Here is a 22625-nt window from a genome sequence, read left to right as displayed (position 1 = left end):
AAAATATGATTTCAAATATACAGAAATATCCGTTTCTTAACACTAGAAGCGCAGAGAGGGGTCATTTGGGCGCAGTGGAAAATAAATAAATAGGTATCTTCACCTTCTATCAAATTCCAGGACCCTGCTTTCTTGACTTTTCTTAGATATGTGTGTTTTAGGGGTGGAACGGTACACTGAAGTCATGGTTCGGTCCATACCTCAGTTCAGACATCACGGTTCGGTACGAGTTTGGTACAACGGAGGGAAAAGCAAAACAAACCAGGTTCCTCTACGAGTGAATACGGCGCATTGAAGATGACATGTAAATTCCGATAGCGTCAGTCATTTTTTTGGCCCTATTTGTATGTGTATCTAATGGCTGGTTAAGCACTGTAGGGAGAAGTTGGAAAAACATTTTTTGTATCGTTCCAGTGATTGGCACACCTGGGTGATGGTGTCGGATATTTTTAGTTGTATACGTTAGCATGTTAACGTCACTGTGTCCAATCCCGACCGCCGTAAACTCCTATTGTCCAAACCTGAATGGGGTTTGGAAACTCAGTTGCTGGTCTTTTTGCCAGCATTTTCTTTTGCGATCGCCAGCAAAGTGTAAGTAGTATTATTTTAGGCATACCAAACTATCTACGTGTCAAATTTCATGAACATATATGGACGTTTACATGTCTAAATAATATAGGAAAGTTACTTTGGCTGAAAGACCACTCGGCAACACTCGGGCGATGCTTGGGCGACGATCTTTACTCTGACAAGTGTGTCTGTGTTGTCATCGTACTGCTACTATATGGGTTAGCATATGAGTGTATTTCAACGCTAGCTTAACACTACTTTGTCTAGCCAATGAAAATACACAATCATGTGTGACGTGATCTGTAGTCGAGGGGAGGAAGGGATGGGGGCTAGCAAACTTTGAGAAGAGTTCAACAAAACATCCAGCAGGTGGTGGTATACAGTCAAATTGAGATTTTATCGCATAGTTTGGAGATGTTGAAGCGTGATATCTTATTGTGGAGGACAAAACTACGTCCCCGGATATGTTGACAGCATTGATGGTCAGTTTGGTGACGCTGGATCAAGTTAATATCTCCGTAAAAACAGCAGCGGCGAGTGTTTACTACAAGGATAGAAGTGCGGTCGGGTTTGGACAAGTGTAGCGCACGGCTAATTTACCGGCGCCAGCGTCTTTTTACCGGCTCTAGTAAAGGCTAAGCTAACTGTAATTTTTTTTAACAATATTTAGCTCGAAAGGTAAGAAGTTAAAGGTTAACGTGAAATCAGTAAATCAGCTGAAAACGTGATACGATACATTTTTATCAATATTTGAAGTGGCATTTTATCTGAATGTTAGCTAAAAACCGGTCGGGATTGGACACAGTGACGTTAGATGTATTTCCACTCACATATCCAACTGCTGAACAACGCCGACACACAGTGCTTGTCTTATCCACCACTCTCTCGTCTGTACTACTGTAACTGAATGGGAAACCGAAGTTTTCCCAAACTTGCAATCTTAAAAAGGCCGGCGGGTCCTCTATCTCTCATGGGTCGCCACCACTCGCCATACTCGTCCTTAGTGCTGCTAGCTAGCCTATCTCTGACTCACGGAGGCGACAATCAGAGCTACAGATTAGATGTCCCTAAAGAACAGGAGTATCTCACAGTAGTTCCGCATTACATTAATTAATTTGCACGCGAGTTTGATTTATTTTTATACCGTGTATTCTCCGTGTAATTTCATGCACCGAACCGTGATGCCCGTACCGTACGGTTCGTACGGTACGGGCATAATACATGTACATGTACCGTTACGCCCCTAGTGTGTTTTATCACCCAGTATTTTTTTACTTTCAAAATCACATTGGGAAAAGCTCATTTGAGGCTATTTCACTCCTGTTTACTGTTAAATTGCAGAGGTCGCAAGGGCTCTCGTATATGAGTCTTCTGTTATTCAGACAAAGTTAATGTATAAAATATAGCTGCAAGCAGCAATGGGGTGGCCAAGCAGTCGAATGACCCATAAAACATGTTAGACATCCTCAGAAGAGGGTTAAGAGTACACAAGTTTGGTGCGAATCCATCAAAGATTTGCTGATATACGACCCAACTTCCTGTTTGCTGGCTTAACGGCACATTTTGATTGGCCGTAACGGGCAAACGGTTTTGAAAATCCAAAAATCATATCGTGGCTTTTGTGAGGCTTGGTCTGAAGATGATCTCTGCCAAATTTGGTGAAGATTGGAAAACATTTGTAGGAGGAGTACAGAAAAAACTTTTTTCAGTAATTCAAAATGGCGGCCGCATCAATTCGGTTGTTATCACAAGTTATCATGTGTCACACACGGGATGTCCCAAGATATCATGAGACAAAGGAATCACTTAATAAAGGCAAACGAATCAACAGTTATTGGCCAAAACACATTTTTGCATCCTGCGGCCACGCCCAGTGATCACATGACACCAAATTGTTTGGACATCCTCAGATGAGGGTTCCGAGTCATCATACCAAGTTTGGTGTTGATTTCTCAAGGATTGGCTGAGATATGACCCAACTTCCTGTTTGGCGTCTTTGCTGCCGATTTTGATTGGGTGTACCGGACAAACGGTTTTGAAAATCAAAAATCTTTGGATAAATTCTGTGAGGGTTGCTCTGGCGATGATGTGTTCCAATTCTGGGGAAGATTGAAGAAAAATTGTAGGAGGAGTAGGCTTTCAAAGGTTTTTGCTAAAACCGGATATGGCGGAAAATCTATATAACCGGAAATTGACGTCATAGGGTGTGTTGAATTCGTCTCGATCCAGGGAATCCAACGGTACCTCATTTTTGAAAATCGGTCATACGGTTCAAAAGTTACGTGTGTAAACACAAGTCCAACTTTGACCCGTTGGTGGCGCTAGAGTGCTCCAATGGGAGACATGAAACTTGGTGAATATAAAGAGGGGACTGTGCTTAATGAGTGTGCCAAATTTCACAACTTTTTACCATACGGTTCTAGGGGCTGCCATAGACTCCAATGGCAGAAGAAGTGTAATAATAATAAGAAAAGGTAGAAACACTTAAGTGGCTTCGCCGCTTCGCGGCTTGGCCACCAATAAGAAAAGGTAGAAACACTTAAGTGGCTTCGCCGCTTCGCGGCTTGGCCACCAAATATAGCTGCAAGCAGCAATGAGGTGGCCAAGCAATCAAATGACCCATAAAACATGTTGTACATCCTCAGAAAAGGGTTACGAGTACACGCAACAAGTTTGGTGCGAATCCATCAAAGATTTGCTGAGATACGACCCAACTTCCTGTTTGCTGGCTTAACGGCACATTTTGATTGGCCGTACCGGGCAAACGGTTTTGAAAATCCAAAAAACATATGATGGCTTTTGTGAGGCTTGGTCTGAAGATGATCTCTGCCAAATTTGGTGAAGATTGGAAAACATTTGTAGGAGGAGTACAGAAAAAACGTTTTTCAATTAATTCAAAATGGCAGCCGCATCAATTCGGCTTTTATCACAAGTTATCATGTGTCACACATGGGATGTCCCAAGATATCATGAGACAAAGGAATCACTTAATAAAGGCAAACAAATCAATAGTTATTGGCCAAAACACATTTTTGCTTCCTGCGGCCACGCCCAGTAATCACATGACACCAAATTGTGTAGACATCCTCAGAAGAGGGTTCCGAGTCATCATACCAAGTTTGGCGTTGATATCTCAAAGATTTGCTGAGATATGACTTCACTTCTTGTTTGGCGGCTTTTCTGCTGAATTTGATTGGCTGTACCGAACAAACGGTTGTGAGAATCAAAAATCTTTGGATAACTTCTGTGAGGGTTGCTCTGACGATGATGTGTGCCAATTCTGGGGAAGATTAAAGAAAAATTGTAGAAGGAGTAGGCTTTCAAAGGTTTTGGAAATTGACGTCATAGGGTGTGTTGAACTCGTCTTGACCCAGGGAATCCAATGGTACCTCATTTTTGAAAATCGGTCATACGGTTCAAAAGTTACGTGTGTAAACACAAGTCCAACTTTGACCCGTTGGTGGCGCTAGAGTGCTCCAATGGGAGACATGAAACTTGGTGTAGGTATAGAAGGAACTGTCCTTAATGAGTGTGCCAAATTTCTCAAAAAGTTATCCAAGGGTTCTAGGGGCTGCCATTGACTCCCATGGAACTAGAATAATAATAACTAGAGAGGGTACAATTTCTGGGGAAATTGTAGGGTGTGCTTGCTTTCGTCGGTTGCACAGGGGTCCGTTTTTGAATGACATTTTTACAACTGATATTTCTGTATATTTTATATAAAAATGCATACTTATTATTTATAAAGATTACATAGATTTAAAATCTTCTTTTTTGCTGCTCATTTACAACTGAAAATACGAGTGAAGTGTAGAATGAAATAGATGTCTTCTCATTTCCCCTGCAAGAGGCAGCCTCATCGTTGAATCAAAACGAATAAATATGGCAGACCGGTCTAAAAATTGACCTAATCTCTATGACTTAAACGTCATTTTAAGTTTATCCCTTCTCATGATATTTTCAGGCATTTAGCCTACTCATTGCATTCATTCATTAATAAAGAACCCCCTTTGAAGATTATTCTACGACGTTAACCGTCAGTATAAGATGGAATCGCGATTCAAACAGTACCATCTGCTAACTGAAAATATGCCCCCCAAAACGTAAATAAGCTTGACATTTATTTAGTGGAAAATCGCTCATTCATAAAAAGCTCACTGGTAGCGATCATTGTCAGTAACAACGCCAAGTGCGATATAGCCCTGTGTGGAGAAGCTGCCCCGGTAAATTGTACTACTACAGTACAGTACTAGACTACTGCTGTGTTCGTCTTGGTAGCGATTGCGTTGGTTGAATTGGATTTAACGTTCCGTTGTACGGTTTAGGCTGAAATTAATTATTTTCATGAACAGATGGACAACGTTTACAGTGCGTTCACACTGCAGCGTTTTTTAACGCTCTGCATCGCTTGCCTTCCCACAGTACACCACGCTCGGGGGCGTGTTAGACAAGTTAATACAGAGTTGTAGTTCTCTAAGGTCACTGTTGTAGTCATGGCCAAGCGTGCAGATTTGGGTTCATGTACTCACAATATCGATCAAAATACCACTTTTACACAACATTTATGTAAGTGCAAGATTTTACTAGTGCAAGATTACAGTAGAATACATGTTATGCCACCGGTCACTCAACCAGTCGTTTGTAGGCTGGGCTAGCGAGCTAGCAGTGGCACAGAACAGTCACGTAATGTGACGACTACATTTAAAAGTAGGCTATAAAAACACACTAGGAACAATGACGACATCGGCAACCATGCACCATGCATTATTAGTTTAATGTAATCTTTAAATTCAGGCTCGTCACATTAGTAACTTTGTTCTGAACAGAACTGGGTGTGCAGACACATACGAAAAGTTTCTCCTCCATCTTGAAATTGTCAAACCTAGAAATGTTTACCATGACGAACAGTTGCTACGTTACAAGAAACAAGAAACCAATCCGATTGGCCAACGCTAGCGTTTTCACGCTCCTCATTTACATAAAGTTGAGAAAATCCAACTTGCAACGCTCCGCTCCGCTCCGCTCGCCTTCCCACAATGCCCTACGCGAGCGTCAACGCCTGGTTTCATTGAAAATGAATTGGAAGCCGACGCCACGCGCCGCCCGCTCCGCTGCAGTGTGAACGCACTGTTAGGCTGTGGCAATGAAGTTCAGGTTAGTAGTTAGATAGACTTTTGATTTAAGTAAGGGGAGTGCCGAACATGTTCTGTTGCCGTTTGACTTTCTAAACAGCTGTGTAGATGTTTTTGTAGTGTCTCGCGTAGGCTACAGCGTTGCAGTGAGCTACACTGGTTTGAAACGACAGGTAATGATAATTTAACCCACAAATCGTTTACTTGTAATCTAATGTCATAATAAATTCTACAACGAAAACGTATTTGTGAGGAATGTTTATTTTAACGATTGAAAACAGATGCATCATAGACCACTGTTATGTGTTGCCCGGGCAACAGAGGCTAATGTCATGATGCTAATACTTCAGTGAAATAGTAAACTACTGTTTCCGAAAGTAGATGTACTTCCTTAATAATATCAGCTTATATTGTACATTACACATCACAATTGTGTGTCATATCACAAAGTAAAATTAGTAAATAGTTATCACCCTGGCCTCTTTGCTTGTGGCGTTTCTGCAGCTGCCTTGCAGTAAAGTAGTTAGCTTAGCTATCTCCCAGAAGTTAACGAGCTGCTAAACTAATGTTCTGCTAGAGGTAGTCACGCGAGTTTTCGTGACGTTAGTGACGTAGTGACGTTAGTAACGTCAGTGACTGTGGCTAGCAAATTAGCAATGGAGGGGCCAAGCAGTCCAGAGCAGGACATGGCCTCCATAGCACTTGTGCAACAATTAAGTCACAACAACCTGTTGCACTCATGCAACACACCAAGTTTGGTTGAAATATATGTTTGCGTTCAAGAGTACTGAGAGTTCAAAGTTATTTTTCTGGTATAACACTGCAGGCCTCCTCTGCTCCTCATGGGAACGATGAAACCCAAGTCTGGTGACAATCGCGCAAATGGTTGCTGAGATATGCTCTTGCGCCTCGTTTGGCGGCTTTGCCACCGCTTTTGATCGTCTCTACCGAACAAACGTTTTTGAAAATTGAAAATTCATCTGATTCCTTTTGTGAAACTAGGTCTAAAGATCATCTTTGCCAAATTTGGTAAACATTGGACAAAAATTGGGGCGTGCAAAAGGTTTTTACACTTTTCCATCAAATCCAAAATGGCGGCCACGTCCATTCGAAGTTTATGAAAAGTTATTAATAGTCAGGCTTGATATCTCACAAGACATCAACAGACAAAGAAATTACTTTATTAAGGTAAAAACTTAAACAGTTATTAGCCAAAACACGTTCTTGGAGGACATCCTCAGAATAAGGTTCCGAGGCAGTGTACCAAATTTAGTTTCACTGCCTCAAACAACTGCTGAGATATGACTTCACTTCCTGTTTGGTGGCTTTTGCTGTCACGGACAAACGTTTGTGGGTATCAAAATGCTCTACCATAACTTTTGTGCGGCTTGGTCTGAAGAGCATATCTGGTAATTTTGAAGAAGATTTGACAAAGATTGTAGGAGGAGTAGGCTTTCAAAGGTTTTTGATAAAACCGGAAATAGCGGAAAATCTATATAACCGGAAATTGACCCCATAGGGTGCGTTGAACTCGTCTTGGTCCAGGGAATCCATTGGTACCTCATTTTTGAAAATGGGTCATACGGTTCAAAAGTTGCGTGTGTAAACACAAGTCCAACTTTGACCCATTGGTGGCGCTAGAGTGCCCAAGTATGGGACATGAAACTTTGTGAATTGGACCAGGGGACTGTCCCTAATGAGTGTGCCAAATTTCACAACTTTCGACCAAGTACTTCTAGGGCCTGCCATAGACACCCAGTCTTAACCCTTTCACACGTAGGTTCTAAATTCCTTGACTGGTCCCCCAGAGTGAGTTTTTTATGCGCGTGAGTTTGGATCAATCTCAACGTTCCAGAAATTGATTATGACGCATTAAAATCGAATTGCTATACAATTTAAGTATTTATCGGTTCGCATTTTCCATTGACCTAGTTTGCACCCCGTATTAGTGACGAATACTCCATTCATTGGTTGTTTTGTTTATCCACCTTCTCGTTACGTATTTCTTCCGCTTCAGGGGACTGGCGGAAGCCTTCAAAGTAGATATTTTGGCTATTATTCTGGTGACTGAAGTATTTGTATAACTCAAATTATACCACCCATATAGTTTGCACGATACTGAGATGAAAGCATGAACTGTTGTATTTCACGAGGTGATGTTTTTACCAAACTAGCTAGCTCGTAATGTAGTAAAGAGTCAATCAACAAGTTAGCTGTTGCTAATTTACTAGGCTATGTTATGTTGTTTGTGTGGTCGGATTATAACGAATACAAAATAATTTGGATACATCCAGTCAGTCTAATTTGATTTCTATTCATCGTTTTGTTTTCTCTAGCTGGCTTCCATCTCGTAAACCTTCTGAGTTGGCAACGCAGCCAGTGTTCACAAAATAAGTTACTGGATGGAAGCCAGCTAAACGAAAACAAAACGATACATTACAATCCTAGTAATACGCTAGACTGACTAGATGCACTTGCATTACTTTGTTATAATCCTACTACACAAACTACGTAACATAGCCAAGTAAATTAGCAGCAACTGTTGATCGTCAACCAAATTGAGCTATACTGTAGGCGAGACTGGAACATGACTCCCAGACACCTTGGCGAAAGGCGATCAAGCTCATGCTGCTTGGATACCTTCAAACCTTTTTGGTTGGCTTCAATTTATCTGGGAAACTTTTCTGGTGAGTAGATTATTTATACCCACAAAATATACACATACCTGTGGCATGATATTGAGACGAAAGCATGACCTGTGGTTGTTTTCCACTATCTGATGTTTTTGCTAGCTAGCTCGTAGTAAAGGGTATTATTCAGGTAACTAGCGATTACTAACTTGCCATGTTTAGTCAAATTAAAGCAAACACAATAATTCAGACATCCATTCTATATTGATGGCTATGTTTTGTGATCTCTTGCTACCATCTACTGTCATTAATTTCCGTGGTGATAGAAAATGTATTCCTCATTTATTGTCAGGCCACAGTTCAAGCAAAAATGAGAGCCAAGTGTAATTTGTTTGGAAAATCTGGGCTAGGGCTAGTTGATGGACGACATGTAGAATAAACCAGACTTTATGCTTATTCAATCTAACAACCTATTGAAATGACAAGACGGCAATGTATGACTGTAATGTTTCATAGGGTAATGAAACGCACCACTTGTCATACCACTTGATTGCCTGCTGTTGACCGTTTTCTATATCTTGAACATCTCCCTATAATTTTACAGGTGAATGTTGGCCCGCACAGGCCCCGTTCCAAGAAACAGAACATGACAGCACTGCTGTACAAATTGTCCATGTATAGTACATGGCCTTCTCTCAGGTGTCGAGCAAGTACGGTCAGCACAAAGTGACCATTCCTTGCTGAACATCAACGAGACCGTCAAACACCTAATTCCTTGATGTACCAGCAGCATGTTTATTTTTTTGCAAAGGCTGAAAGCCCATCTCCCATCCCACACCCTCACCACATTGCATAGAGGGACTGTAGAGAGCATCCCAAGGAGCTGCATCACGGCCTGCAGAGGACAGTGAGGACAGCTGAGAAGATAGTCAGGATCTCTCTGCCCTCCCTCACAAACATCTATACCAAATGCTGCATCCCCAAACCCACACGCATTGTGGACAAACCCATGCACCCCACACGCTCCTGTACATCATCAAACTCAATATTTTTGCATATTGCTGCTACCTCAATAACTGATGTCCATGTATTATGGTATTAGTATGTTATGTTTACATTCAGTTTCCCTTGCACTAGCTTACTTGTTTACATTCACAGTATCCCCACTTCTTGGTGTTTTGAGGCATTTGTCACAAATTTCATCTTGTCTTATTGGACCAATTTTATTGACCTAATTCCACACAGTTGTTGTAGTTGTCTAGGTTATGTCTAGGTCCTGGAAGAACGTTGTTTTGTTTCATTGTGTACTGTAAGTATATGATGACAATAAATACCAGTTGACATGTCATGACAACAGATCCAGAAATCCCAAGCCCTTCATGATCCTGGATGTCCATAGTGGATCCTGTGTAAAGGATCATGTCCTAAACATAGCCAGTACATCACACAACTCAAACATGCTGTACCTTTTTGCCGATATGTTGACGGAAGCTTTGCCTACCCCTACACAGTGTCAAGGTTTTAAATAATTTTGATGTGATATTTTTTATAGCTGTGTGCTAATGATATCTATTGATATGTAACGTGACAATGACGAGATTGTACCCTTTCCTGGACATGTAATTAGCTACCTGAAATGAGTAAAAGGATACGTGTTAAAAATTAAGAAACGTGTTGGTGTGGGCTTTTTAACTTATTAAAATATTTATTAAAATAACTTAGTACTGTCATTACTGTTCCGATTTTTAAATATTCACACAGGTGAATCCACAGTGAATTGATATGATATATTATCGTAGTGTAGCTTTCGAGAAGCTAACTTGGCTAATGACGATAATGTAGGCTGACATGTTTTTTGTTTTGATCAGTACTCTGCATTGTGGGTGTCAAATGGTCAACGAGATGACCTACTCTTCTCACGAGAAAATACTGAGGTGTACGGGGTCAAGGGGTACATCATCAAGGGTCATATTTGTTGCCGGAAGACAAAAAAATCAAAGATGGCCTCTAGTAGCTTAAAACGAGACGAAAGACAGACGAATGTCAGATGTTTTAGATGCATATTTGTGAACGTATATCTATTATTTCGATCTCTGGTTGGTTGTACAATAGTAAAATCTGTTGAAAGCGATAGCCAAGTCAAGGAAAACGGATAATATTATGGTTTACTAGGTGGCGTGAGTAAAGCGTGAGTTATTTTTGGTTAGCTGTTAGCTAACATTAGCTAAACTAAATTGTTTGAACGTTTTCTTATGGATAATAAAGGTAAACTTTCTCAAAATATACAGTAAATTGAGATTCATGTTTATAACATACGCGTAGGCTAATGCTGAAGAGTTTATTGTTACGTAATAAGCCAAACCTCGCAGCTTCGCTGCTTGGCCCCTAATAAATATAGCTGCAAGCAGCAATGGCGGATTCCTCCAAACATTGCAAACCATTGAAAAATGTATATTCTTCACAAATTGTCACTGTATAGAAAAATTCATGCTGCAGACTTACCAATGGGATACCAAATCTGAAATGCAATACCATCAAGATCCACAAGGGCCTTCGCTTCAAGCCAAGGAATGAGTGGGGGCTTGGTCAGCCCACACTCTCCTGAAATGTTGTGTTTGCGTCTCGCCAAGCTTGCACGTGTGTCAAGGGAAAGGCTGAGTGTGTGAGAATGTGGAGAGCGCGTGCTGAGGAGCAAAGGGAGACTTTTCATTGGAAATATCCATAGCAATTAGCCAAGCATGCATGTTTCAAATATTCACAATAAATCTATATTTCATCTTACAGTCAACTTTTTCTGAGATTTGTGTACTAAACATTCTCAAGAGTCTTCATGAACTTGTGATTGAATCAGAGTTTTTTGACTGGCAGATGTGTAAAGCATTATTTTAGCGTTGGAAATAAATTAGATTTCCTTTATGATAAGATGTAAATTCTGGAGAAGGCAGGCCGGAAGGAGTCACGACAAAGGAAAGGAGTGGACTTGGGTTTATTAGTCGAGCGGCCCGGATCAAACAATCAGTTCAAGACGAGCTGATGGCATGAGTGAGAACTCTGTCTCTCAGTCGTGCTTAAATACATGAGTTGGACAGTACAGATATAGAATGCACAGAATTGCTTCCTTAACGGGTCTTCAGTGGTCAGTACACTGATACACTAGAACGTTCAGCAGGTGAAGTGGTCGTTAATCACATAAGCCCTATTTGTACATGATTTTCCTTACTGTCTCCCCACTGTCTGGACTGCATGCTATATTCTGCTCAGAGGGGGCCTCACTGCATGACCTCTTGACCTTACCGAGACACAAGCTGTACATGTACCCAGAAACTCTGCCTTACACTTTATTTCAATCATTTTTTAAGATATTAATTTGCCTTCTCACATGGGAACATGATGTAGTGTCTTTCACGTGACACACCAAGTTTGGTGTTGATATTTCAAAGATTTGCTGAGATTTGATCCAACTTTCTGTTTGGTTGCTTTGTTGACGATTTTGATTGGCTGTACCGGACAAACGGTTTTGAAATTCAAAAATCTGTTGAAGAATTCAGTGAGGGTTGCTCTGACGATGATACCTGCCAATTCTGGGGAAGATTGGACAACAATTGTAGGAGAAGTAGCGAAAAAACGTGTTTCCTAAATCTTTATTGTACAAAAAAATCCAATATGGCGGCCGTTATAGGTTATTGAGGCTTTTTTGTTCCTCATGAGAAATAAGGCATATCTAATGAATTTCAGAATTTTGGGACAAATGGGATGCGAATGGCATCACTTTGTAAATGGACAATTGGGGCTTGGCCGTAGCGCCACCAATGGATAATGGTGCGTCATTTGTGGTGTGGTAGTTACTCCTGGCCTATACTATCAATGTTTCAGGATTTTGAGAACTTTTTCTAAAATGCATTACCATCAAGATCCACAAGGGCCTTCACTTCAAGCCAAGGAATGAGTGGGGGCTTGGTCAGCCCACAATTGCCTGAAATGTTGTGTATGCGTCTCGCCAAGCCTGCGCGTGTGTCAAGGGAAAGGCTGAGTGTGTGAGAGTGTGGAGCACGCGCGCGCTGAAGAGCAGGGGAGACATTTCATTGGAAATTTCGTTAGCAATTAGCCAAGCATGCATGTTTCAAATATTCACCACAAATCGACTTTTCATGTTACAGTCAACTATTCCTCAGATTTGTGTACTAAAAATTCTCAAGAGTCTTCATATGAACTTGTGATTGAATCAAAGTATCAATTTTTGACCGGCGGATGTGTAAAGCATTATTTTAGCGTTAGCGATAAATTTGATTTGCTTTATATCAACCATTTTTGGAGATATGAAATAGCCTTTGCACATGGTAACATGTTGTAGTGTCTTCCTTGTGACATACCAAGTTACGTGTTGATATCTCAAAGATTTGCTGAGATTTGACCCAACTTCCTGTTTGGTTGCTTTTTTGCTGATTTTGATTGGCTGTGCCGGACAAACGGTTTAGAAAATCAAAACGCCATGGGATAACTTTTGTGAGGCTTGGTCTGAAGATCATCTCTGGTCATTTTGAAGAAGATTTGACAAAAATTGTAGGAGGAGTAGAGAAAAAACGTTTTTCAATTAATTCAAAATGGCGGCCGCATCAATTCGGCTTTTATCACAAGTTATCATGTGTCACACACGGGATGTCCCAAGATATCATGAGACAAAGGAATCACTTAATAAAGGCAAACAAATCAATAGTTATTGGCCAAAACACATTTTTGCTTCCTGCGGCCACGCCCAGTAATCACATGACACCAAATTGTGTAGACATCCTCAGAAGAGGGTTCCGAGTCATCATACCAAGTTTGGCGTTGATATCTCAAAGATTTGCTGAGATATGACTTCACTTCTTGTTTGGCGGCTTTTCTGCTGAATTTGATTGGCTGTACCGAACAAACGGTTGTGAGAATCAAAATTCTTTTCGATAACTTTTGTGAGGCTTGGTCTGAAGATCATCATTGGTAATTTTAAAGAAGATCTGACCAAAATTGTAGGAGGAGTAGGCTTTCAAAGGTTTTCGATAAAACCGGAAATGGAGGAAAATCTATATAACCGGAAATTGACGTTGACGTTGAACTCGTCTTGATCCAGGGAATCCAATGGTACCTCATTTTTGAAAATCAGTCATACGGTTCAAAAGTTGCGTGTGTAAACACAAGTCCAACTTTGACCCATTGGTGGCGCTAGAGTGGTCTAATAGGATACATGAAACTTGGTGTAGGTATAGAAGGAACTGTCCTTAATGAGTGTGCCAAATTTCTCAAAAAGTTATCCAAGGGTTCTAGGGGATGCCATTGACTCCCATGGAACTAGAATAATAATAATAATAATAAAACTAACAATAACAATAGGTTTCCTCCTTACGGAGGAATCCTAAATATAGCTGCAAGCAGCAATGGCGGATTCCTCCAAAACATTGCGAACCATTGAAAAATGTATATTCTTCACAAATTGTCACTGTATAGAAAAATCCATGCTGCAGACTTACCAATGGGATACCAAATCTGACCAAATCCAAATATAGCTGCAAGCAGCAATGAGGTGGCCAAGCAGTCAAATGACCCAGAAAACATTTTAGACATCCTCAGAAGAGAGCAACGAGTACACGCAGCAAGTTTGGTGTGAATCCATCAAAGATTTGCTGAGATACGACCCAACTTCCTGTTTGCTGGCTTAACGGCACATTTTGATTGTCTGTACCGGGCAAACGGTTTTGAAAATTAAAAAACCATGTAATGGGCTTCGATAACTGACAAGAGTCATGCGGGCAACTGGACCACGGTAGAGCTAATGTCTATCTATATGTAAAGATAACATCAACTCTGGAGTTGGGGGTGGGGCTTCTTATCCAACAAATTACACCCCTGAACATATTAATGGCCTACTACAATTGTAAATATCCTTTGGACCTCTTTTGCAAGTGGGCCTTGATACAATCTAATGTAAAATCTAATATTTTCTGGCCATTCTGCAGTTTGTGGGGACTTTCCACACCAGCACACTGTTCCCATTTCATATAGGCCCATACTATAGCAGTTACGGATATACATAGAGGAAACTCAGGAGAGTGAATTTGAGATAATGGTAGTGGGAGGATGTTGTACCTTTGTGCTTCTCTTTTTTGCCAGTCCTATGAAACATATCTGGGCACCACTGCTTTTGCCTGCTAGTGTTTGCAATGCTGGGAAGAAAACTACAGTTTTTATTTGATTATACGTTGCCCTGGAATAAACGCTGCACCAAAAATGATCATTATGTAATAAATGGCACCCTCGATTAAACGCCTCCCCCCAAAAATCAGAAAACGGTTATTTAATTGGTTTAAATTAAAACACAGTATTTATTACACAAGTAATTCACAAGTGTAGTGTACTATAATTCCCATGAAGCACTGGCAGGCACAAGTGTCTTACTTGCTACAGGTTTATTTGAAGCTTCTTCTCCAAATCCAACGTTAAAACTAAACTCACGCTGTAATGAGAAAATAAAGACCACATTAGCTTAATATGAACATACAATGACATGTGCAGCATGTAAATAACGTTCACCAAAGTAAAATACAGACACAAAACAACATACTTTGTTTGCTGGATGCTGTAGTGTACACAAGGGAATAGAGGTTTCCTTAGATTGCTAACAACCTCTATAACAACCTTAAACTTATCACTTAGAGTGAATGTGCATAAAGCTCCAGGACCTGACAACATCCCTGGCTGTGCTCTCAAGGCCTGTGCTCCTGATCTGGCAGGGGTGTTCACTGACATCTTTAACCTCTCCCTGTCGCAGTATGTCGTCCCCAATAGCTTCAAGGGGGCCACCATCATCCCAGTCCCTAAGAAACCATCAGTGAGCTGTCTCAATGATTACCACCCTGTTGTACTCACTTCTGTTGTCAATGCTTTGAGAGGTTAGTCAAAGACCACATTACATCCTGCCTGTCACCTGCATTAGACCTACTCCAGTTTGCATATAGGCCGAACAGGTCTACAGATGATGCTGTAGCTTTGGCCTTGAACACTGCTCTCTTTCACCTGGATCAGAACAACATATACGTGCGGATGCTCTTCATTGACTTCAGCTCCGCCTTCAACACCATAGTACCATCCAGGCTCATCGTGAAACTACAGGACCTGAACATCAGTCCTTCCATGTGCAGCTGGATATTGAACTTCCTGACAGACAGGCCACAGGCAGTACAGCTAGGTAACATCACCTCAACCAGTCTAACACTCAGCACTGGTGCCCCACAGGGTTGTGTGTTAAGCCCACTGTTGTACTCTCTGTTCACCTATGATTGTGCAGCCACTAACAGCTCCAACACCATCATTAAGTTTGCTGATGACACCACCATTATCGGCTGCATCAAGAATGGTGATGAGTCTGCCTACAGAGCAGAGGTGGCAACAATGACATCCTGGCGTCAGCATAACAGCCTGTTGCTCAATGTAGCAAAAACCAAGGAGTTGATAGTGGACTACAGGCGGCTGCAGGGAGAACATGCACCCATTCACATCGAGGGCACAGCTGTGGAGAGAGTCAAAAGTTTCTGATTTTTTGGTATCAACTTCAGCGAGGACCTGAGTTGGTCCACCATATTGGTGTGGTTACAAGGACAGCGAAACAGAGGCTCTTTTTTCTGCGGTGACAGCGGAAACTTGGCACGGATTGCACTATACTGACCAATTTTTACCACTGGACCATTGAGAGCATACTGACTGGTGGCATTACAACATGGTTTGGCAACAGCACTGCCTAGGACAGGAAGACACTACAAGAGTGGTCAAATCTGCACGGCGTATTACAAGGACTGCATTCAGGACCTTTACAGCCAGCACTGCAGGAGAAAGGCCAAGTGAATCCTTTTTTGACCCTAGTCATCCCTGCCACAGTCTTTTCTCCCTCCTGCCTTCTGGATGGCGATAGAAGAGCATAAGGACTTGTACCAGCAGATACAGGGATCGTTTTTACCCACATGCCATCTGGATGCTGAACTGTCCTTGAAATATCTTTTTGCACTACAATTTTTCTTATTTTTTTATTATCAAACGCTGCACCACAAATGATAATTGTGTAATAAACGCTGCAGCGTTTAATCAAAGGAACATGGTATATGACAGCAATAATGTTTAATGTAACTGGCCTTTCTAACGTTACAAGTGGCCCCAGCATTGCCCCTTATGGTCTAGGTGCATAGCAAATGAAGACAAGAGCCTTTTCTTGAGGTTGTCAAATGTCCCATGCAAAGTCACTCAAAACACGGGTTCGATTCCAGGCTCTGGCAAGAGTTTTTACCTCTAAACTGGTCAATATATACACATCTGACAAAAGACCAGCTCGACCTTTGCCTGTAAACAGTGATTCTGACTGTCAGAGACCTTTAAATAGCCTGACTTACTGAAATTGGCAAAACTAGCCTGGCTAACGTAGGTCGCTTTCTCAGGGCATATGACGAATGAAACAGGCTCGCCTTGAAAAATCAGATGTACTGGCTATCTTTAGCAGGCCCTCGTCTACAAAAAGATGTCCTCCCTGAGGTTTTTGGAGTAGAATTGAGTGAAATACAAAATTGTTTACACACTGCCAGTGGGCGAGCCGATCCTGACTCTGAGGCTAACGTCAAAACAATGTACAGTACCCCCGGTCCACAAATCACAAAAATAATCGGAGCATCTGGCTAAAAGCACAATTCCCACATCTCCTAACGGCTTCCCTCCTCGACCTTTTACGTGTACACGTAACTGTAAAAAGGTTGAACTTATGAACATGACGCGCCCAAGGAATGGCTGCCGCCTATGCGGTCTCCCTGCCGCATAGGCTTATTACAAAGACTTTCACGCCCCAAATCAAAATTATGAGCCGACAGGTCTGTGGGGAATTACTTTTTCTCCTAAAGGCTGCTCTCCTCGACCTTTTTGATGAACAATTCGCCGAGATTCAAAATGACTCACTAATTAAAAACACAGAGGAAAAAAGCTAGAGCTACAGTAGCTACTTTTCTAGTTCGGTTTTCTGTCACTTCAGAATCACGATCTAAAAGGTCTAAAAGTGCTAAACCTTCACCATAATTCAAGAGTAGTGTACTTTCACAAACCCAATCATTAATTCTAGCTTAAAATGTGTAAAAACAGGACTTACCGAAAGTGGCTGCCTCCAACACGGCTTTCACGGGACCCAGTTGAAAACAACAATGGCCGCCGAAAAAGAATTTATATTCGTAACAGCGAGCTGCGATTGGAAGCGAAATGAAACAGGGGCTAAAAAACGAGGGTGGGGGCTTGGTCAGCACACAATTTCAATAAAGCATGCGTGTGTCAAGGGGCTCTGGCCCATTGTGTGTGTGAGAATGTGGAGCACGCGCGCACAGGAGCAAAGGGAGAGAGGATTTGGGGAAACAGCCCTAGAAATTAGCCAAGCATGCATGTTTCAAATATTCACTAAAAATCGAGTTTTCATGTTACAGTCAACTTTTTCTCAGATTTGTGTACTCAACATTCTCAAGAGTCTTCATATGAACTAGTGATTGAATCAGAGTATCAGTTTTTGGCCGGCGGATGTGTAAAGCATTATTTTAGCATTAGCAATAAATTCAATTTGCTTTATATCAATCATTTTTAGAGGTATGAAGTTGCCTTTGTACATGGTAACATGTTGTAGTGTCTTCCACGTGACATACCAAGTTTGGTGTTGATATCTCAAAGATTTGCTGAGATTTGACCAAACGTCCTGTTTGGTTGCTTTGTTGCCGATTTTGATTGGCTGTGCCGGACAAACGGTTTAGAAAATCAAAACGCCATGGGATAACTTTTGTGAGGCTTGGTCTGAAGATCATCTGGCTAGAGTGCTCCAATGAGAGACATGAAACTTGGTGAATATAAAGAGGGGACTGTGCTTAATGAGTGTGCCAAAATTCACAACTTTTTACCATATGGTTCTAGGGGCTGCCATAGACTCCAATGGCAGAAGAAGTGTAATAATAATAAGAAAAGGTAGAAACACTTAAGTGGCTTCGCCGCTTCGCGGCTTGGCCACCAATAATCATAATAATAAAACTACCAATAACAATAGGTTTCCTCCTTACGGAGGAATCCTAATAAAACTAACAATAACAATAGGTTTCCTCCTTACGGAGGAATCCTAAATATAGCTGCAAGCAGCAATGGAGGGGCCAAGCAGTCCAGAGCAGGAAATGGCCTCCATAGCACTTGTGCACCAATTAAGTCACAACAACCTGTTGCACTCATGCAACACACCAAGTTTGGTTGAAATATATGTTTGCGTTCAAGAGTACTGAGAGTTCAAAGTTATTTTTCTGGTATAACACTGCAGGCCTCCTCTGCTCCTCATGGGAACGATGGAACCCAAGTCTGGTGACAATCGCGCAAATGGTTGCTGAGATATGCTCTTGCGCCTCGTTTGGCGGCTTTGCCACCGCTTTTGATCGTCTCTACCGAACAAACGTTTTTGAAAATTGAAAATTCATCTGATTGCTTTTGTGAAACTAGGTCTAAAGATCATCTTTGCCAAATTTGGTAAACATTGGACAAAAATTGGGGCGTGCAAAAGGTTTTTACACTTTTCCATAAAATCCAAAATGGCGGCCACGTCCATTCGAAGTTTATGAAAAGTTATTAATAGTCAGGCTTGATATCTCACAAGACATCAACAGACAAAGAAATTACTTTATTAAGGTAAAAACTTAAACAGTTATTAGCCAAAACACATTTATGCTTCCGGCCACTCCCCCTTTTAGTCACATGACACAATTCTTGGTGGACATCCTTAGAATATAGTTCAGAGTAGGCGTACCAACTTTGGTGTCACTGCCTCAAAGAACTGCTGAGATATGGTTTCACTTCCTGTTTGGCGGCTTTTCTGCAGAATTTGATTGGCTGTACCGGAAAAACGGTTGTGAGGATCAAAATTCTTTTCGATAACTTTTGTGAGGCTTGGTCTGAAGATCATATCTGGTAATTTTGAAGAAGATTTGACAACATTTCTAGGAGGAGTAGGCTTTCAAAGGTTTTTGATACAACCGGAAATAGCGGAAAATCTATATAACCGGAAATTGACGTCATAGGGTGAGTTAAACTCGGCTTGATCCAGGGAATCCAATGGTACCTCATTTTTGAAAATGGGTCATACGGTTCAAAAGTTGCGTGTGTAAACACAACTCCAACTGTGACCCATTGGTGGCGCTAGAGTGCCAAAGTATGGGACATACAGCTTCGCTGCTTGGCCCCTAATAATACTAACAATAACAATAGGTGCCTCGCAGCTTCGCTGCTTGGCCCCTAATAATAATAATAATAAGAAAAGGTAGAAACACTTAAGTGGCTTCGCGGCTTGGCCACCAAATATACCCAATATGTACAGTTCATATACAATTGTGTTCAAAATGATAAAATAATTTAACTGCATTTGTGTCACAAACATTTGTGTGTGGACAATGGTATAAGAGCAATTCTTATGTTGTTGACACACAAGCCATAGTCCAATTTATTGTTCAGGGAGCAAACACTTGAGAGCAGGATAAACGTCAGCAAGCAGAGATCGTAGCTTCTAGCTTAGAAGTTCCAAACTAATACACTTCTCTCATTTTTTGCAATACATGGACCGTACCCTGTCAATAAATGAAGAACAATAACTGGATCTATCAGACCCTTGAATGTTTATGATGTCACTGTGTGTAAATATATGCTACTGATCCGCTAACGCAAAACTCCCTTTGCTGGGTCCCTACACTACTTTTTACTGGAGACAACAAAGTGATCATTGTCAGCCAACAATATGTTGATATTGTCGGGCTACGCTTTTACAGACCAACTGCAGTCTAACCCGCAACTTGTGTAACATCCTTTATAATAAATTTAATTTTGCTAAAGGATTGAAGAGCTAGACAACAAACGTTCTAATGAAATAATCACAGACTAACAACACGAAAATTAAGGACAGAAAAGCGAAGGCAAATTGATTTTTCGACCTTGCCTTTAGCTCAGTGCTCAGTGAAGCGCCATCTGGTGACCATTACGTGTCAGTAACAACGTCCCTGTCTGTAGACTCTTTTTTAAGTTAAAAAAACTGACCCATCTGCAACCGATGCAAGCACACCTCACAATTTCCCCAGAAATTGTACCCTCTCTAGTTGTTTTGTACATTCCCTGTGTATTACCTGTGTCACCTGGGTGTCACCTGTGTTAACAGAGATGGGCACAAATACATAAAGTTTGTAAGTATCTTGTTACAAATTCCTCCCAATGTTTGCAAACCATTTTAAAATTGACATGGTAGAGACATGTACACAACATGTTTCCTTGCTAAATAACAAATAGGAAAACATGTATCCTACACATCTGTACAGAGTTTGAAGTCAATTTGAGCTACGGTTCATGAGAAGAATGTGCCAAAATGTGAAAGTGTTTTGTCACACTGTTGTTTACCTTGCATGTCTTTACAATTTGTTATCTTAACTGCACTGTTTTGTCAAACTGTTGCTTATCTTTTTTTTCTTCTTTTTGTTGTTGTTTACTATTATTTATTTTAATTATATAATTTTTCATTATTATTTCTTTCTTTTATTTCCGTATCTCTCTGTCATGCCCTGCCAAGGGACAACGGATGAAAACTAGCTAACCTAGCTAATTCCGGTGCATTTAAATGTTTATCAATGTACACTGTCCCTTTTCAAATAAACGCATATATATAAAAAAAAAATACCATTGGGATACCAAATTGGAAATGCAATACCACCTAGATCCTTCGGGGCCTTTGCTTCAAGCCAAGGAGCGCATGGTGTGGGCTTGGGAAAATGTGTCCAAACTTTTGACTGGTACTGTATGTGCGTGGCCCCAAGCTTGCGCATATGTCAAGGGCCTGGATGTGTCAGTGAGATGTTGGAGCATGAGCGCGGAAGGGAAGAGGGGAAGACTGCCATTTGCAGATAGATTTTTGTAGGTTTTCCCAAATTTTCACTGTACAGGAAACTTTTGGCTATGAGAATAAATAAATCAATAAAGGAAGAAAATGACTTTCCAGGATAACTGGATCTATCAGACCCTTGAAGCTCTTGCAACATCTGCTGAACGCGTTATTTTGAACGCGTTCATTGAACACGTTCATTTTTATGAGAACGATGAACTGAACGCAACTTATTGACAAATAATTAATTTGAACGGTGAACACGTTCATATTATTTGAGGTCTAGCTAAAACGTTACGGAATGTTTTCATTCTCCTGAGGAGAGACTTTGTCTAAATCGAATGCTTGCACCATGTCGTTGCTCAGTGCCCGTAACATTTTCGCTATGTAGCCTAACCTAAACCAACTCCACTTCGCACTACGTTACCCATGATTCATCGCACACACGTAGACCAAACAAGCAACATATTCCAAGACAACAGCTCTTGGCAAGTGAAAGCAGAGACGCCGACTCAGCGACAACATCTGATCTGATGCACCTTATTATTTTTGGCGGGATTTTTACACACAGTAAACACAAACCTTAAAACTATTAAATGAACTAAACTATGAACTAGTTCAGAATTTAAATGGTGAATTATGAACGTGAACGATTCATATTTACTTGTATGAACTGAACTTTGAACTAGTTCATGAGAGGTATGAAAATGCACAACACTGTACAAAACCAATTAAAATTCATCTTTAGATTCTTAACTTTTATGCAGATTTTAGATTTAGGTTAAAATTAGCCGTCAATTACTCCCTTTGCAAGACACCTGAGTGTAGACAACGTTACCCATGCAGTTGAATAATCACTCACGGACCCTCCCCCCTCACACACGTTGGCCAACTCTGGCAGACTCGCTCCCTCCTAGTCAACATGAGGAGAAAAATAAATTAAAAGTCAAATTTGCAGGTTGCACATGTGCAAGTAGTACTCGCACAGTCAAAAAAAAAATAATATCTTGTGTTAAGGGAGATAAGCATACTAAGAACACCAACAAAACCAATAGGTTTCCTCCTAACGGAGTAATCCTAATGATCTGTAACGCTATTTTAGGCATGTGGCACCAAAGTAGCTGCTTGGTGTCCCAGTTTTTATACTGGTCAGTCATGAGGAAAACAAAAAGTTTACAAGCACGCTGAACCCAACAGGATGTTTCATGTAATTTACTTGAATCTAGCCAAAAACGGTTATTGGCTATATTTAGTAATCCTATTAGGCCTGGTGATGACAGTTCTTGTCTTATTTTAAAATACAATTTTAATATTTGATTAATTATTTTAAATACACAAAATACAATCTCAAAGTACTTTGTT

The 22625-nt window shown here is 40.9% G+C and overlaps 1 protein-coding gene and 1 long non-coding RNA gene across 4 annotated transcripts in view; one reads left to right on the top strand and one right to left on the bottom strand.

Annotated features, from left to right (window-relative positions):
• Window positions 1-22625, top strand: part of LOC134014332 (uncharacterized) — a 209221-nt gene that overhangs the window by 48175 nt on the left and 138421 nt on the right. The gene's annotated exons all lie outside the window — the stretch shown is intronic.
• The window catches only part of LOC134014038 (ras-related protein Rab-40C), a 91634-nt gene that overhangs the window by 23218 nt on the left and 45791 nt on the right, over window positions 1-22625 (bottom strand). The gene's annotated exons all lie outside the window — the stretch shown is intronic.

The sequence above is a fragment of the Osmerus eperlanus genome, chromosome 2 (assembly GCF_963692335.1).
Source record: "Osmerus eperlanus chromosome 2, fOsmEpe2.1, whole genome shotgun sequence".
Classification (NCBI taxonomy): Eukaryota; Metazoa; Chordata; class Actinopteri; order Osmeriformes; family Osmeridae; genus Osmerus; species Osmerus eperlanus.
Note: the sequence above shows the minus strand (reverse complement) of the source record. Positions and strands in the feature narration are given on the sequence as shown.